General features: G+C 36.4%; 1 protein-coding gene across 1 annotated transcript in view; it reads right to left on the bottom strand.

Annotated features, from left to right (window-relative positions):
- Nucleotides 1–14,330, bottom strand: part of LOC148941000 (transcriptional coactivator YAP1-like) — a 59,695-nt gene extending 45,365 nt beyond the window's left edge. The window contains exons 1-2 of the mRNA XM_089105459.1: nucleotides 14,269–14,330; nucleotides 1,745–1,980 (exon numbers count right to left, since the gene is read on the bottom strand). The gene's annotated coding sequence lies outside the window, so the exon portion shown is untranslated. The remainder of the gene's footprint in view (nucleotides 1–1,744; nucleotides 1,981–14,268) is intronic.
- Between the last annotated feature and the right edge of the window lie 3,711 nt (nucleotides 14,331–18,041).

Raw genomic sequence — 18,041 nt, 5'->3', positions numbered from 1 at the left:
TTATAATAGTTGTGACACAGAGCCTTTGATGGGATGCATATAGGGAATAATATTCAAATAAATGAGTTGACAATATATATAACTTTTGGGGTTCTATAGAGCTGAGGCAATGATGACCCTCCATCATGATACAAAATTGAGTATAGATAAATATTAATCAGCCATCCACCTCAACATGCCCTGAAAGTTTCAACTTAATTACCTTAGCTTTTCTTGAGATATCACAGATACACCCTTTTGACAACCTTGGATGCATCTGTTCCTGAGATGTTGTATCTATGCCATTTTGACAACCTTGATGTACTTAAACTCTTTTGATTTAGTTCAATAGTAGTAGTAGAAGTAACAGTCACAATCGCAGTAGTAGCAGTTGCAGTCACAAGCAGTTGCAGTTGCAAGTACGTAATTGCAGTTGTTGGTGTTTACAGTAGCAAATAGTTCCATTTGCAGTCATAAGTAGTTGCAGTAGTATTAATAGCATAAGTAGTAGAAAACCCAGGATCAAACATGTATCCTTTCCAAATATCAAAACCTATATGCCAACACTGACCAACTTGCATAATTTAGAGCCCTTGCCCCAACAGCTGTGAGGGTATGTCATCCCTGGAGACACGGTTACTGTTTTGAACCAAATGACCATCTCGAAATTTTGATTGGATGTCTCTTGGGGGAGGACAAGGGAGGGTGGCTGACTGCCACAGTCACTTTTAATTCCTAAAAAGGGCACTAGAACTTTCAATTTCCAATTGAGCAAGCCCCCTTCATAGTTTCAATGAAAATTTGTTCCATATAAAGTGGTCTAGGAGAAAAAAATACACAGAGCAAACTTTGCTTTTTACTTGGGTAGCACTATTGTTCTGTTGCCAAGTTGAAAATTAGATTCAAGCGTTTTTTAATATTTCCTGAATAGCCCTGTGTTCAGATTTATTTTGTGTCCAATTTCTTACAAGTTGACACAATTGCTTATGAATAAAACCAAGAAATTGATGCAGGGATGGACATATGGCCACTACACTTGTAACATCCAACCAAACTTTAAAAGCAAAGAAGCCAACTAAATTTAGCCATACTAGATACTAGGTCCACTGACAAATTCCTTTTTGTCCTGCCTGAAAATATGAAAAACTAAAAAAAAACTATTTGTGTAACTTCAAACATTGACCTTAAAAATCAACATGCACAGCACCATTGATAAAATCATGTTTAATTAATAATGCTGTCAAAAGATTCATAGCCTCCATAAACAAATGCCAGCCCCCTGTGCGGATGTATACCTATGATCATAGGTAGCCTACAGGTCCAACCTGTAGGGGGGTATATTTTTCACTAGCCTTTAGAGTCAGGAGATGCACCTCCCAATATGTGAGAAGTATGCCAATTATCTCCCTTCTTCTCCTAGAAAAATGCTGATGCAATACAATCACTTTTCATATTTTTCAAGCCTCCCCTCCCCCAACCTTCATGTATCTTTGTCTATGATAAATCTTTAATCAATAATAGCATTGTTGCATACATGTCCAATCCTGTGGTGAGGGTTGAAGGATCAGGGGTGTGGAATCATAAGCAGGAAAGGTGAGTTTATTAGCAACAGTTATATGGTAGGGAGGGAGGCAGGCAGGGTAGGCAGAGGTCACTTGAATCAATCCTATGGGGATTCAAAAACTGGCCAGGTGGTAGCATATGCTCTGTATAGTTTCAAACCTATCTGAGATTGGTAAATGTATATAAAAGATATAAGACTTACTCATGGTTTTAGCAAAATGACAATTATTTAAAAATAATCATGTTCCTGGATAGACCTTGCAGGTTTATCTTCTTCCCCCAACAAATGAGATATCCCAGAGTAGAATGTTGTCAGTTACTGTTTATCCTATATGTGCCAGGAACTGGCTTCTATTTTACAAAGAAAGAAGCAGTTTAATAGATAGTCCAGATCACAGGTGGTTACTTCCTTTTCTTCAATCTTGATCAAGTAGTAGACTGGAAATGAATGGTTGAACCATATTATTTACATAAAAAGAAAATCGTAATAAAAAAACATTAATTTTTGCCTTACAGGGTCCAATGATTGCACAAAAAAAAAGATTATTTAAAACCAAAGGAGACTACAAGTGGCCAAACAGTGTCTGAAGCATGGACAGCATTAGCAATTTTTCCCTAGGGGGCAAGAACAGGATTTTTCCAGTGGTTTTAAGACAGTTGTATACTAGACAAATGAGTGACTTTTCCTGAAAGTAATGTCTTAATGGCGCAAATGCTGATACTGTTTACAAGTACTGATTGTAAAGACAAGGCTATGACTTCAATAAAAATGACTAGACAGCATATATTTAATGACACCAACAGTTAATACACATAATTTCCTATATTTAATTATCCTATGAAAACAAAGTTTATTGATGGCATCACTTTTCTATACAGTTATCTTAATTAACTGCATCATTTTTTCAACAGCACCCTGAGAAAGAAAAGCTCAAACAACGCTAATTAAACAATGCAAACAATTTCATTTAAATGTACTAACAACTGGCAAAATTTATTTAAATCTCCAAAAGTTAATTCAATGACATTAATGTTTTTAAGATTTTTTTTACTATTATTTTTGGTGTAAACTGTTTTTTATTACAGTTATGCATGAAGGCCTACTTAGGCCAGTCATTTTCTTTCTTTCATGAATGATCTGTAGTTATATTCATGATAATAATGATTTACTGATTTGGGAGAAACAATGAAAAGAAATTCCATTCTAACCTATTACCATTTCAACTACTCTGTGCAAGCTGTTTGAATTAGTTGTTATAGATGACTCTGAGAGTAGGTATTATGCTCAATAATTGCATTACTTTGGCTTCCAGTGCCCCAAGACACTCGATGCTCATCAAAACTGACTTATCTGACTATCCCCTATTTTTTAAGGAGTTGATAAAGCCTTGAACCCCATGAAACATGCAGCAATATTTCTTCTTGCTGCTAAAAGAGGTGTAAATTGTCACATTGTTATTACTTTCTATGGTATATACACTTGCCTTCAAATCCACGCTCTGAAACCAAAGGAGCCCGCACCCGAACATAGAAGAATCCTTTTCTGAAAAGAAGCCCACCCAAAGCTTATTTTTGTCTCCTGTTCTGTTCAACAGCTACTTTGTTTAGCCCCGTGCACATTGTCCATATTTTTTTTAATGGCATTAATGTCTCTCCTATTTCATATGCTGATGATACCCTTAATATTAGTTGAACTATTCAAAAACTCTTAAATTTTGAGGAGCCTGCATAATGAGTATCTTAAGCTCTGTCTTGAGTTTAAAGCTTGAAATTATTAGTTCCTTGATTTCAACTGGTGTGAAAGTAGTCCTACACATATGTGACCACAGGTTCCTCTTTGGTTCAATCATTAGATAGCATCTTTCATCTTGACTTTTCAATTAATTCTACTCCTTGTCACATCTGTCAACTTGCTAAGAGCCTCACCTCTTTTTGACTTGGGACTACATACACATCTGTATTTACCACAAAATTGTACTTCACAGATATCAGCTTTCATATCTATTTAATTCTTTTACCTTGACCTTAAATCGCATTGTCCAGCAAAATAAAGAAAAAAATCCTGTAGAGTTGCTGGTCAGTGATAAAGGGGAGCCATTGGTTTGGCGGCATCCCACTATGTTTTGCATGGTTTGGTGGACCAATTCTTATCAACGACGATATTGAATAGAAAGCAGTGACAGCTGCATTGGGAAGACTGTTCCAGGGGGCCACTACTCTATTGGAGAAATAGTGGTTGCAGAGTCTGCTGTGAGCTCTCTTCTGGAGCAGCTTCTTACTATGCCCTTTTGTTCTGGATGATTTGTCAATTTGGAAAGGCTTCTGAGAAGAGAAATCAGCATGCAGTAGCTTGTAAGCCATTATGACATCACCCCTCCATTGTCTGTAGACGAGTGTTGGGAGCTGTAGTTTGTTCAGGCAAGATGGACAGTTGAGGTTCTTGCATCCATCAACAGCCTTAGTTGTGCGCCTTTGAACAGACTCTATTTTCTGTTAGTCACCCTTATTCAGGGGCGTGGCAACACACATCCCAAATTCGAGCAGTGGTTGCACAAGACCCTTGTACAGCTTCGTCATGACTTTGGATGATCTGCTATGTACTGTGCACTTAATTATTTGGAGGGTCTGAGATGCTTTGGCAACCACTATTTGTATGTGTTTGTGAAATTTTAATTCTTCATCAACGACTATTCCCAAATCTCTTTCAGCTGATGAAGAACCAATCAATTGCCTAGAGCCATCCCCTCCACTCATATGGTACTGCCACTTCTCATTCTTTTTCCCAAAATATACTGTCTTGCATTTCTGAATGATAAACTCAAGCTTCCATTGAAAGCTTATGCAGTAAATAAATTTTTTATACACATGGGATTTCCTTGTGTTCTGGTGTATTCACTGATTGAAAACAGGCTTAATGGTGTCACTGGTCATCATCTTAAATACAAGGATGACATCTCCTCCCTTTCTATGGTATGTTAGGGTAGGCCAGTCAAGCTTTTCCAGTTGTTGCTTGTAGGAGATTTTTCGGCAAAAGGGAGCCTGGTTGCTCTACACTGGACCTTCTTAAGTATATCCATGTCACACTTAAAGTGAGGGTTGGCAACCAACATACCAAACTCAAGATGGGAACAAACAAAGGCTGTGTAAAGCTTCTTGATAACTCTTGGTTGGCAACTTGTCACAAAATGCTTGATCAATCCAAGGACCTTGTTCGCCTTAGCTGCTTGGTTCCAACAGTGACAATGAAATTTAAGCTTATTGTCAATGATAACCCAAGATCACGCTGTTCCTTGGCACTCTGAATGGACAAATTGACACCAGGTCCTTGGTTTGCTCTACACTGAACCTTCTCAAGTACATCCATGTCACACTTAAAATGTGGGTTGGCAACCAGCATACCAAACTCGATGGAAACAAAGGCTGTGTAAAGCTTCTTGATAACTCTTGGTTGGCAACTTGTCACTAAAAGGCTTTGTCAAACCAAGGACCTTATTTGCCTTAGCTGCTTGGTTCCAACAGTGACTATGAAACTTAAGCTTATTGTCAATGATAACCCCAAGATCATGCTCTTCCTTGGCACTCTGAATGGCATCTTGGCACCTGCAGTCAATCATGTGATAACTGGCAGGGATTGTTTGGATGAAGATGCAGGACTTTGTATTTGCATGGGTTGAACTCAAGCATCCAGGTTGTTGGCCACAGACAGAGGTTGTTGAGATCTTCTTGCAGAGAAGAGAAATTTTCTGTTGAGGCTGGTGGACCATAGAGTTTGGAATCATCTGCATACAGTTCCAAGCCCTTCTTGACCACCTAAAGAGCATAATTTACATATAGATTAAACAGTGTTGGTTCTACTTTGGTCCCTTGGGTGACACCACTCTTAATGTGAACTGGTGTGGATTAGATGAGGTCACCTCTTTTATCATACAGTGACAATGTGGATCCTGTCAGATAGGAACCTGTGAATCTGCTAGGCAACAACATTGTCTACCTGATATACTGACAGCTTGATCATCAGGTAGCATTGAGACATTTTATCAAAGGCCTTAGCTTGATCCAGTAGGAGCATGTCAACTGGAAAACCCTGCTCCAGCAGATCAGTTATAGATTCATAAGCTAGTATCAGATTTGTTTTCATAGACATGTGTTTCCTAAAGCCATGCTGACCACCAAAAAGAAGGCCATCCTTTGACTATCCCTTCAATAAGTTTGGCCACAACCAAGGTCAGGTTAATGGGTAGGCTACTGAGGAGACAGCTAGAATAACAAACAGAGCAGCTCAGCTGCTATATCCACAAGTTCTTTAAAGAGCCTAGGATGTATACCATCTTTGCCTTTTGCTTTGTTGGAGTCTAGTTTACTCAGCCTTTTCTTAATCTTATCCATTGTGATGTAAATTTTTGGCATTGGTTGCTTGACCACCCTGGGGCAGTGCATGGTGGCTTGTCAGTGGGGTCCACTGAGAAGTTGGATGCAAATGTGATGTTCAGCAAATTTGCAATGCCCTCTGGATCTTCAAGCTTTTTTCCTTCATAGTTGAGCAGGAATGGCATAGTTTGTCTACTCTTATCTTTAGCAGATAGGTATCTCCAGAACTTCTTTGGGTTGTCTTTGATGTTCAATGCCAAGTTATCTTCATAGTCAGCTATAAAGTGACTAGTCAGTTGCCTTGGTTTATTCCTTGCTCTTGCAAAACAATCCCAGTGGTGTGTGCATTTGCATTTCTTATATTTTGAAAAAGCCTTCTTCATATGGTTTATAGCCCTTTTGATAGGCCAGTTCAGGTATGGCAGTGTTTCTGGTGCCTTCACAAATGAACTTGAAGCACATGTCCCCTCAGCTTGGAGCAGTGTTCTTAAAATTTTGTCAGACTTGCTCAACATCTCCCAGAACAATCACTTGGTCCCATTCTACTCCTGTATTATCTCCCTAATTTTGCTGTAGTTGGTGTAAGTTCATTTAGTACAATTGTTTGTTTGTTGACTAAGCAACAAGTCATGGCAGATGCAGACATGGTCACTTGTACCAATGGGAGGGAGGTACTCAGTGTTCGCTAACAAAATTCACTAACAATTCTTGTCAGGACTTGTTAACAGTTGCCCCTGTTTGAGCAACAGAATTGTCAACAGCTTGGAGCAATTTAAGGATTTTTTCTTGTGAACCTCCACAGTTGATGATGCAAGGTCTTTTTATTTTTGTTTAGTGACCAGTTGCGGTTGTATGATAAGCAGCCATTGAGTACCCACTCCCACAGCTATTGAGGATTGTTGGTTGTGTATTTTTATCAAAACAGACTCAATAGTTAGAGAACTAATGAAGGGTAGCAGAGTGAGGTAACAAAGCTGACAAGATGTTTTTTGGTACAACTTCCAGTGAGGCTATCTACTTTGGAACTTAAGAACTTCATTTGTTCCAAAGTTGGAATATAAAATTCCCTCAAAATAGAATTTTCTCCCAAAGTAATTATTGAATTTGAAAAGAGCACAAAAAATTTCATCAAGTGATGTATTCACTTTCTTCATAGCTGAATTATATGAATATGTTTAAATTTGCCATAATCAATACCCTTTTGAAGGTAAAGCAGTGGAGATAGGTATTTTGCCTTAACATAAGCACTAGGATTATGCATAAGGATAGGGTAGAGATTATAGTTTGATAACTTCTTCCCAGGCCCTTGACATATTCATAAAAATTTCATTCATGTAGTCTAGTGGAACTTTGGACCTTCTGGGGGGGGGGGGGGCGGAGGCATATCCCATCCCTTAAGTTGACTCTACCCCTCCCTTCCAACAAGGCTGGGTATAATCCTAGTGCCTAGGCTGCACACAAAAGTTTGCCAATTTTGTGGCTTTACATTACTTTTGTATGTATGTATTATAAGATAGAAATATGATACCAGAGCAAGAGCCAGTGCTTACCCCCCCCCCTCTCCTCCCTGCGGCTGGTTGGGCTTCAATCCCTTCTGACTTGTCAAAAAGGACTAGGACTCTCAATTTCTGATTGAATGAGCACCCTCCAAAGTTTCTGCAACCATGAGGTGGAGGTGTAGATGAGGAAGGGGCAGTCCCCTTCCTATACGGAATGAATTCTGCTCATTTTGGGGTTTAATGCTACTCTTTGCTTTCATAATAACAGCATAGACCAGAAATCAAGAGGGATTAAATATCACTTTCACATTTTTGATGTGATTTTTCTTGTAAGTAAAGATTAGCCCTCCCCCTCCCCCCAAGCAAAAGTTCTGGATACAGCCCTTGGGATTGTATATCAATTTCTACCTTCAACCTTTCCTTGTCTTTCCCTTAGAACTAATTTTGTATTTATCTGAAGGCTCAATGAGAGTGAAATCCCTAACTACAAAACAATCAGAGAAGTACATTGTAGATGTTTAAATAATTGGAATTGACCTTCTGGATATGTAAAAATTAGTCCCAGATTGTCTTTAGGCTGATTTCCCAGTGGATGGCATCTTATTGGATTTTGTTAAGGTATTAGACAAATTGTGTCATTAGAAATTTACTGTAAAACTCAAAGTGCAAGTTATTAATGGTAACATCCTGTTGTGTATCAAAGCTTTTTTATCCAATTAAAAACAAAGAACACAACCTGTAAGCAAGCTCAGACAAGTCTACCTGTTTAATCATGCCAACATTGTAAGCAGAGTTCCATAATACAAAGTTTTGGGGCCCATACTGGCTAATTGCCAAAAAAATGCACACCATCCAAGTTCAACAGCAAAAGTACCTTTTGTGCAGTTGGCTCATGTAATTGGGCTACCAGGCACCAATATAGTTGTAGCGTTATCAAGGAGTATTAACTGGTTTCCATTTTGTGGCAAACAACTGCTTTCATTTGTATGAGAAGCAGCAAACATGATATTAGGATAGTGAATTGCTCTAAGTAGGCCTATAGTTTTAAAGTTGTGTTTTTAGGCAATGAGTTTAAAGCATGTTTTGAGGGGGTTTCACAAAAATCATTTTCAGGTTCTCTATCTTTAACCCAGCCACACTTTGAGCAATTTTCATCTTACAAGTTCCAATCATGTTGAACACAGATTCTTCAAAATTGCAACATGCCAGAATAACATGATTGAAAATGGGTTCTTAGAAGACCCAAACCTATGTTGAACACAACACTCAAAATGATAATCTGCAAAACTTGTGTCAAACTTGGTGTTAGATATGGGTGTCCTAAAACAGAGCTTAAGGTTATTTGCTAACAGAAACATAACAGGGCTATTTAATCTGTAATTTGGTGCTCTTTCCAAATACAATACTATGCTGTTGTCAAAGATTCTATTTATAAATGAATGAATGGTAAAATTTCATGTGAATTTTCAGAGACAAATCTAGGATCCAAGGTCTTTTATAGCTATTATCTTTATTCTGTCTTGTCAGGGCCATGAGAATTGCTTAGAAGACAGGTCTAAATAAAGACATGTCTATACTTTGACAAACCAATTTTATACAAAGTCTTAGGATTTAGAATAAAGCTAGCCACAAATGAGCTACTTAGTTTTGAGCTACCAAGAAAAGAAAAAAGAGCAAAAAGATCCACTTGGACCCCCTTTGGGGAATTAGAGTATTAGGTTCCATAGATATAATCACTAAGGCTCTGAACTGAGTTCTCTCCAACAAGTCAGACATCCAGGATGTCTGATGGAACTGACATGCTGGGCAAAAACAATCTAGAGAGGGATGATTAACAGCTTTGTAGATATAGAGGAGGTGTGGGGTAGAGAACATATAGGAGGTGTGGGGTACATCATAATAAATGAGTCATGAATATCTTGATTTCACTAACACTTTGAGATACCAGGAGAGGTGGACTGAGACTAATCCTATTATTTAAAAAGGAGATTATTAATACTTTCTTATTATTATTATCAATTATTGTACAACACTTTATGACATAAACACTACACACAACAGAAACAAAGACTGAAAAAAGAGAAAAGAAAACAAATTGGTATCCTAACAAATAAATAGTAACTGCACTTATATACATCTAAAAGAATAGCAAGTTATATTTCAATATAATGTAAATTCTGAACTTACCTATACACAGATGAGAAGGCAGGTTCTCTTTCCTTGCTGTAATTTTTCATTTAATGAACCTACAGCTTCCTTAGGGTGGCAACTCAAACCTTCTAAACTATTTTTCAATTTCTATCCTATGTAGGGATTTGAAACAGTTATTTAGGAATCCAGAGGAGGTAAAAGAAATACTTGCCCAGGCTGAAGCTTGCTTCACCCAAATTATGAACCATCACCCAAGTACCAACCATACTGTTCAGCTCAGATCCAAAAAAACTGGACACTGACAAGGGGCTATCAGCCAAACCAACTGTTCCCCTGTCTGCATCTATTGTTTATCCCAATAATTTATCAAATTCAATCAATATTTTTCCAGCTCAAATAATTCACAACACAACTTAAGTAAAGATAAAGTATTATCAAGCATTCATAGCAGAGAACCATTGGATAGTTCCACTTTTGAATCTTGCAAGTTGGAAGTTAGTAATATTGGTGATGCCCATATTGAAAATGAAGAGGGACTATTTGTGCTTTACAGTAATATGGATTGCATCAGCACAAAAATGGATGAAATAACAGCTATAGTGTCAGCAAGACCTGAAGTGAGTGTATTATAGGCTATATGTAAATAGTGATGATCCATTCAAGAACTGTGACTTGAAAATTATTGAGAAGATCCCTGTCCTGCACTGGTATCCGGGATCATTGCTTTTCCTGAGGCAAAAATAATTTCAATGATTTAAAGAACATGAAAATTGGAACTTGGAATGTTACAACATTAAAAAATGACTATCATATCGACATTTTGACTGACGAATTCAGACGATTCAAACTGGATTTACTAGGAATTTCAGAAACTCATATCCCAGGGGTAGGAAGCATGAAATTAGGTGATATAGAATTTGTTTACTCAGGCAGGAAGGATGGGGTACATAGACAGGGAGTAGGGCTCATGATGAATAAGGAAGCTGCTAAGTCTTGTTTAGGCTGGGAAGGTATTAATAATATATTACTAATTGTTCATTTTATGACTAAAAAGTTTAGGGTATCAGTTATAGTAGTATATGCCCCTGTAGAACTGATTGACAGAGATACTAGTGACTCAGATGAATTTTACTTACAGTTACAGAAGCAAATAGACAGGGTCCCAGGTAGAAATATGACGTTATTACTGGGAGATTTTAATGCCCAGGTTGGTAGAAATATAGATATATGGTATCCTAGCCCAGGCAAATTGGTGTAGGAAAAGAAAACAGTGATGGCTACAAACTTTTGCAATTTTGTAGGCTTAACAGTCTATTTGTAAACAATTCAGTGTTTGGTCATAAAATTGCCCACAAGCTAACGTAGTATTCGTGAAATGATAAGACAGCAAACCTTAATGATTGGATTATTGTAAACTGAAGACTGGCAGGATCAATACAAGAGACTAGGGTATATAGGAGTGCTGTTACTGATTTCAAAAGTAAAGATCACCATCTAGTAGTGTCAAGGGTTAATTTAAAGCTGAAATATTGGAAGGGTAACTACCTCCTAGGAAGTTATGATGTTGGTAGACTCCAGGATGAGAATTAGAGAAACTTTCCAGGAAAAGTTGAATGCTAAACTTGAGAGTTTAAAATTTGATAATGTGGAAGATGGTTGAAATAATTTTGGAAAAATAATTTATGAAGTTGCTGAAGGTGTATTAGGGAAGAAAACTAGAACTGCAGCTAAGAATATTAGTGAAAAGCTTTATGTTTAATAGAAAGGAGAAAGGACTTATGCAAGAAGTTATAAAGTAAAGCCACTGTATAACAAAGGGGATGAGAGTGAGTGTGGTAATTATCAAGGCATTAGTCTACTCTCTGTAGGTAGTAAATTATTTAGTATTATGATAATTTTTAGACTGAGAGATACCGTACATAACTCTATAAGAGAAAAACAGTGCGGTCTTAGAAGATGTAGAGGATGTGTTGACCAAATTTTCACTCTTAGGCTAATAATTGAGAAGTGCCTGAGTTTTCAAACACCTTTGGTCCTCAGTTTTATAGATTATGAGCAAGCATCTAACTGTTGATAAAAGAGTTTTAGTAAAGGTTTCATCCTTGCATGGTATACCAGACAATACATTAAAGTGATTAGTGCTATGTACAAGAATAACACTGCTGCAGTTAAGGTAGGAAATGAGGTTAGCAGCTGGTTTTGTATTAAATCAGGAGTTAAGCAGGGTTGTGTTCTATCCCCCTTTATATGGATTCTTTTGATGGACTTTGTTTGAAGGAGCACAGAAAGGCAATGGGAGACCACAGAATCAAATGGGGAGGAAAAACTCTCCTGGACTTGGATTATGCTGATGATTTAAGCATCCTAGATGAAAGTGTGAGCAAAATGAATGCAGTTTTATTTTGCAAATTCAGGGTGCTAGAATTAGTTTGAAAATTAATGTTAGGAAGACTAAGTCACTAAGGCTAGGAATAAGTGAAGATGAAAAGGTGATGTTGGGTAATGAAAGGATTGATCAGGTGGGCAGCTTCACTTACCTTGGTAGTATTATTGGTAAAGATGGTGGGAGCAGTGAAGATGTTAAAAGTAGAATAGCTAAGGCTCAGGGTGTTTCTTCATAGTTAAAAAGTTTAGAAGAATCGGAGGATAAGTCTGCAAATTAAGATTAGAATATGGGAAGCTACAGTGGTCAAATATGGCACTGAAGCATGGACGGTCAAAAAAACAGATGAAGATTTTTTGGATGTTTTCCACAGACATTGCTTACGGATTGTTCTGGGTACCTGGATGACTGAATGTATTTCAAACAATAGGCTATATGAAAAATGGGGTTCAATACCACTCTCTAGGGCTATAAAAGAGAGAAAGGTTGAGGTGGCTAGGGCACATTGTGTGGATAAAGGAGGACAGATTGTCAAAGATTGTTCTTTTTGGCCAACCATCTAGGGCTTAACGGAAAGCAGGTTTCCTTGTCTTTGGTGGGAGGATGTCATAAAGAAAGATTTAAAGGAAATGTGAACTTTGTGGGTGGGTGTAAAAAGGGAGGCTTTGAATAGATTGGGGTGAAGGAGGAGCATGCATAGCTGTGTTGGCCTCAGGTGGCTTGGTGCTGTGGTGAGTTGTAATAGTAGTAGTAGTAAAATTTACTGGTACATCTTCAGGAATGATATTAGCCTAGTTCAGCATGGGGTAAATTTCTACCAAATCATATTATTGAGTTAGGAATAAAGTGAATACACCATCAATGCCTTTTTTTATGCTGATTACAAATATAATAATCATTTCTATCTGAAATGAATTTCAGCCCCCCCCCCCCCTATATATGCCAATTCAGGATTAGGTTGTAGAAATATATACCCTGAATTGGCATATACAGAGGGGGGAGGGGGCTGAAATTCATTTCTGATAGAAATTATTACTATGTTTGTAATCAGCATAAAAAAAGGTATCCAGTGGTATAGGCCTATTCACTTTATGTGTAGCCTAAGTCAATAATATGATTTGGTAGAAATTTACCCAGCATGGATTTAGAATGTTTTAGAGCTGTTTTCAAAATTGTCTAGAATTTACTTCTGTGGAGAGGGAAAGCAGCACCAGGCCTAATACTGGGCATTGTTTTTTTATAATCCTTGAGATGCAGATATGCTGCTCAAATGGAGCATAGGCCTAATGAAAGTGTATTGAGCCTTGTACCTTTATTTGGCCTAATCTTAATTTATAAGTTCTAAATAAATCAAGATCTAACTTAGATTTAAGAAAGAAACCTTGATATGACTTAAAATGCTGCTGAAAGTATGCTAATTGTGTCTCTAAACTTAGGTATTGACCTATCACTTAGTCTCATGCCATCTTTTAAGCCCTATAAATAACAAAAGGGTAGAGACAACAGTTTTAGGTAGAATTCTACTTTAGCTACTTTTGACTATCTCAGAAAGTGGTTAGGTTAGGAAAATGAAACTTTCAGGGATGGGTCTACAGGCTAAAGTATGTCCTGTGAAGGTATTTTGAAGTACCTACCTCCACTACTTCTCCCTGTAGAGGGCCCTGACCTTTGATGACCTTTAAAAATCTGTGAGTTATAGAAGTGAAATCTTGCAAAATAGCCTAGATCATCTGCTTAAATTAAGTATAACAAAATTGTTTTCAGCTTCACAACTTTGCTCAATCCCAATTTATAAGGTTTCAAAGACATGCAAATACATTTCCTAAATTCTGGAAATAAAACATTGATATGGCTTAAAATTCTGCTCAAATAACTGAAATTGCATTTTCAGAGCAAAAGCCAGAGAAAAAGAAACTGATAACTAAAAATTGAGGTAAAATGTTGTTTTATAAAATTTCAATGGGTATAGACCTGTCATGTAGGCAAATTTCAGGAGTGGAGTGGAGGTGGGTACTCCAAAATACCTTCCCAGGACATTCTTTGGCCTGTAGACCCATACCTGAAAGTTTCATTTTCCTAACCTAAACCCATTCCAAGATAGCCAAAAGTAGCTAAAGTAGAATTTTACCCAGTTTTATAACAACTTGCCAGGTTAGCCTATATTTTAGACACTGAAATTATTCTGTGATGAATTCACCTATCTCAGCTACTCTCCAATAAAGCAAAAAGTCCATCAAAAAGAACTTTACCATAGCAATTGATGGTGCCATTGTAGGCCCCCTCGCCAGTTCCCTATAATGAAAATTATTTAATTGGGGGTTTTACCAATATATGCTACCAAACACAAATCCAATATGCTATTCAATGAGTTCTTAAGCTGATTAAAATGCTGTAATGTAGTTCAAAACAAGTCAAATCGTCATCTAATTCATTTGTAAAATATATATTATATAGGTAGCGCACATTATTGGCCACCAAAATGGACAGTTTTCGGTGTTTCTGAAGAAGCTAAATTAAAATCTGAATGAAAAAACATGAAAACGAATACGTGCTAACCACTGAAGTCTCAAGCAATAGAAGCTTAGGTCTCTCTCAATACATTTAGCAATTTTACCGAGTCAATTTTGAAATTGGATAAAAGATAAAAAGAAATAGCATTAAAAGATCAATCAAAATAGTTGAAAACACTGAAAGAATATTTACCGCTATTTTAATCTTGCTCAATAATTACAGCAACTTTCCAATCGGGAACGATAGGTTATTATGTGAAACAATTAGTATTCGGTAGCAAATATTAGTGGAAAGCAACCCATTTGGTAAACAGGTATTAAGACAGTCAACTCAGCCTTTGATCAATCCCAAAAACTCAATATTGTTGCACATTCAATGAGTCAAAGGCCAAGTGTCCAAAATTTTGAGACCTGGTCCAAGGATGACTCCAATGTCTAAGTATTACATAGCATCTGATTGGAAAGTGGCAACTAGGGTAATATCAAGGGTCACTTTGATAATTGATTTTAAGTGCCAAAAAATTAGTTAACAAAAGAAGATAATAACGTTTGGTTGTAGGCAGTGCAATAGTACTGCTTAAGTGAAGAGGTACATGGACTCAATGTACTTTTTTTTATATTTATATTTCACCAAGGCTCTTCGTATAGAACGAATTGTTTCAGAAATTTCATAAGGAGGTCATTCAATTGGAAATTGAAGGCTGAGGTGTACGTTTTAAGAGTCAAAAGTGATTGGAGGGTAACCTGTTCCCCTACCACAACTCCTCGGTGTTTCTAAAGACCAAAACATAATTACTACTTTACAGGAAACAAAACACATTTTATATGAGATTTTTTACCTTTAATAAAAATGATTAAGACTTTCGGGAATGAATGTCAGTATATATATATATATATATATATATATATATATATATATATATATATATATATATATATATATATATATATATATATATTAACTTTTATAACTTTAATAGATCAAATAATATTAACATTTTGATTACTAAATATCAGTATATCTATATTAATAGGACAATGCACATTCATTTTTTTCAGTAAAGTGCAAATTATGTTCTGGCCTTGGAAAGTCATAGGAGTTTTGAGCCCAACTCATATTAATTTCTGCTCATTTTGAGTTTGACTCAATTATTTATTGTAATTTCTGTTCGTTTTGGGTTTCAGTCATTTATTGATGCTGCTTTATGGTAGTTTCACGCTTGGTAGATTATTTGATTTTATTTTTGCTCACTTTTGGTTTAATGGCATTCTTTACTTTTCTTTGAAAAACTTATTTTGTGGATTTTTTTTTTTAAATTAATTTCTGTTCGTTTTATATGGACATAATCTTTTCAGGGAAAAAGAAAATAATACTTTAAATCTTTTTGCTTTTGTAAGACCTTATAGTTTGGCCTGCTATTTGTAAGCCAAAGAAAAGTTTTCAGCAATTTTTAACAACATACATCCTTTTAAAAGTCTGGACACAGATAGTAGTGTTTAATTTAGTTTCATACCTTCTCTAGTTGACCTGAAAAGGAAAACTTGATACCATTCGCAAAAAAATCTGTTTAGTATCTTTGATAGCTTGGATACACTTACGCTATTTTGATTTCGCTAAATTTTAAGAGCAAAAATAGCCTCGAAAGTTTGAAGAAAATACCCTCAGTCGTTCTTGGAATACTGCTGAGATGCCTTATTGGGAATTAACATTAACACAGTGCATTTTGATGTAATCGTAGGGCAACATTTAGTTTTTAATCATTATGGGCAAACGGAAGGCTGGGCGTTGGAGGGGGATTAGTTTCCCTACAATCACTTTCTACTATTAAAAAGGGCATCAGCCTTCTCTATTTTCAGTCGAATGAGCCTTTTACGAAGTTCCTACGACATATCCTTTGATACGAAGTGCCCTGGTCTAAAAAAAAAAAAAAAAAAAAAAATAACACATTATACCCACATCGATCTTTACTATAAAAATGTCAAACCTTCCAATCACTTTCGACTATTAAAAAAGGGACTTGGCCTATAAATTTCAAATCGAATAAGCCCTTTTTGAGTTTCTACGACAACGCTTTCTATAAATATCTTATATGCCCCCAGGGCACAAATTACAACCCTTACCCTAAGGGCGGTGAGGAGGGTTTTCATCAACAAAGACCTAATTTCCAGAACTTTTAACTACGTTAAACAAAATTGCTATCTCGAAATTTTGATTGTCTTTGGGGGAATGGTGGGCGTGAGAGGGGCGTTAGTTGCACTCCAATGACTTTCAACTATTAGAAAAGGCAATAGCCCTTTCAATTTCTAATCAAATGGACCCTTATGAAGTTTCTACGACAACGCTTTCTATAAAAACCTCATATGCCCCCAGGGCTTAACTTACAACCCTTGCCCTGAGGGCCATGGGGGGGGGGGGTTCATCTTCGAAGACCTAACTTCCTGAACTTTCAACTACGTTGAGAAAAATGGCTATCTCAAAATGTTGATTGGATGTGTTTGGGGGAATGGTGGGCGTGAGAGGGGGGTTTGTTGCCCTCCAATCACTTTCGACAGTTAAAAAGGGCACTAGCCCTTTGAATTTCCAATCGAATGAGCCTTGAGTATTTTTGAAGCTTCTACGACAACACTTTCTATAAAAAAAACTTATATACCCCAGGTTATAACTTACAACCCTTGTCCTGAGGGTTGTGGGGGGGGGGGTTGTCATCCTCAAAGACCTAATTTACAAAACTTTCAACTACTGTTGTTTACTGTTTACTGTTTATTTGATTAATTCAAAATAACAAAAAACATATACCCTCAACAGAGAGCAAAGCTCGTAAAATTGGGTAAAAAACAAAAAAAAAAAAAACAAAAAACATTTTCTCATCATAAAAAAAGAGAGAAAGAAAAAAAAACCTGGTTAAAGAAAAAAACAAAAAATATAACAAACATAAAGAAAACAAACGCTGGACAAGTGAGGCACGGAAGGCTATCCCAACATGGGTAACAAATATAAACAAAAAAATAATAATAATAATAAAAAAATTTCTATTCCACCATCACAGGTCAATACATAATTTTAATATTTTGTTCCTTAGAACTGATATTTGCCGAAATGATGCCTCAATTTGAATTCTATCTTTCAGCCTATATTTATTTGAAATAAATGGTATTTGGTATCTTATTGAAAATCTAGATCTTTCACAATTAACAAAGGGAATTCGATATGTTCCAGAACACCTAAGAGCCGAAGGAGGGGGCAGAATCAACAGAGATTTTTCATAAAAATAACTACTAGGATCTTGTATTTTAAAATGCCATATTGATATATTAAGTTCTCTTATATGTTTCAGATCTAATAAATTCAAGAAAAGAAATAATGTTTCATTTTCCGATGCATCTCTAAGTTTTGATCGACGATGTAAAAAATTTCCAAGTATTCTCACTGCTTTATTTTGAAGGATCTGTAGGGGTTTTATATGCGTCCAAAAACTATTTAAATAAATAATTGTGCAATAATTTAAATAAAGAGCAAGCAAAGAATGATAAATTATTTTTAAAATTGAAAATGGAAAAACACGTTGCAAACGATACATAGACCCAATA

This window comes from Artemia sp. Qi Xiang Cuo, chromosome 19, assembly GCF_049724085.1.
Source record: "Artemia sp. Qi Xiang Cuo chromosome 19, ASM4972408v1, whole genome shotgun sequence".
Classification (NCBI taxonomy): domain Eukaryota; kingdom Metazoa; phylum Arthropoda; class Branchiopoda; order Anostraca; family Artemiidae; genus Artemia; species Artemia sp. Qi Xiang Cuo.
The sequence above is the reverse complement of the archived record's forward strand: the minus strand, read 5'-3'. Positions and strand labels throughout refer to the sequence as shown.